Source organism: Stegastes partitus, unplaced genomic scaffold, assembly GCF_000690725.1.
Source record: "Stegastes partitus isolate 25-593 unplaced genomic scaffold, Stegastes_partitus-1.0.2 Scaffold894, whole genome shotgun sequence".
Taxonomy (NCBI): Eukaryota; Metazoa; Chordata; class Actinopteri; family Pomacentridae; genus Stegastes; species Stegastes partitus.
The window spans coordinates 28,246-30,033 of NW_007578625.1; positions in this window are offsets into that span (position 1 = coordinate 28,246).

Genomic DNA, 1,788 nt, shown 5'->3' on the forward strand with positions numbered 1-1,788 from the left:
AAAGGACACACAGCTGGATGCAGATTCAGATTCAGATTCAGATTCAGGTTCAGGTTCAGGTTTGAGTCTCTGATGGATCCTGAAAGAAGAACATTAAGTCTCACATGTTCAAACACAGTCTCTCTGCATTAAACACTTTCGATTTATAAGTAGACAGTTGTCATGACCATGTGGTTCATTTGTAGTTTGTTGGGTCATTTGTAGTTTTGCCTGTGTTTTGCTGCCATGTTCTCTCTCCTGTGTGTGTGTGTGTGGCTTGTGAATGAGTGAATTAGGCGCAGGTGGTGTCGCTGATTGGCTGCCTCACCTGATTCCTACCACAGGATTGGTTAGGGGGCGGGCCCTAATCTAACTGCACTCTCCTCTCCAGCCTTGCCACCACCAGGAAACATCAGCAAACCAGAACATTGTTGCCTGTATTGTGGAGTGATGTGCCAGTAGTGTGCAGAAAGCCAGTACCCCGTGGATTTTGTGAACCTTTGAAAACCTGTAAATAATTGTGAATTACAGTAGTATGTATAAGGGAGAAGCCTTTTTTCTTTTAACCCTTTTTCTCCTGTTTTGTTTTTCATAGGAGGTAGGTTAGTTACTTGCCATTTATTTACCTTTTCTTTTGTTTAGGGAAGCTGGGGTTAATTTAGAATACTTGTTGTTTATTATATTGGCTCCTGTCTCCCTCTGAAGAGAATAACAACTGCTCATATTGAACTTGGCATACATTTTGCTGGCTTTTCTTGGAGTGGGAAGACTGGGGAAGCACACATTCATGTTTTGTCAAAGGTTCCCATAGACTGGGACATAACACAGTTTAATATTGTTGTTAACTAGGAATAGACAGATTTTCAGTTTGGCCAATTATCAGATCTGATATTCAGCATTTCTCCAATTATCAGTCTCATTGTTTTTTCTTTACTGATTTCTGATCAGATAAAGTCATTAAAAAATACTTTGGCTCTGATGCAGCTGCCTCTCTCTATCTGTAGTCACTCTGATCTCAAGCAACATCCTGCCCACAGCACAATCTGATCAGTTCAACTTAATGAGTAACAGCCAATTAACACTGAAGGATAATTGTTGAAAAGTTTACTTTGAAAGAAAGACGTAAACTGTGATTAAACAAAGGCTGACATAATGATTATTTTCATTTTTGATGAAACTGTCAATTATTTTCTGACTAAATTAATTAGCTGCTTGTTCTATAAATGTTTGTTTTTTTTTATTTAAAAATGTGGATCATCAGTGTTTCCCAAAGTCTAAGATGTAAGTCTTGTTTTGTCCAAAGATATTTAGTTTACTGTCACAGAGAAGGAATGAAACCAGAAAATATGAACATTTCAGACATCTAATCAGCTGCAATGACAATTAGACTGATTGTCTTAAAAAGATCCTCAAAGTGATGAATCAGTCATTAACATAGCTGACGGTTAATTTAATAGTTGAGAACTAATCAATGAATCATTTAATTATTACAGCAAAATAAACAGAAGTATTTTAATTCAGTTTTGTGTTATTCTAAATTTTGACAAGATTTAATTTTTACTGCAAATGTATATTGGTTCTAGATATTGGTGATCAATCTCCTTGATTACTAAAAATCATATTAGGCCCTGAACAAAAAACATATCAGTCAGCTGCAGACGTTTATAGAGGAGCAAATTACAAAAATAAATCAATAAAAGAATTTTTTAAAAAAAGTGGAAAAAAAGAAGAATAAATAAATCAATAAAGGATTAATAAACAAAACTGGAAATAAAAAGAATAAATATAATAATAATTAATTTAATATTA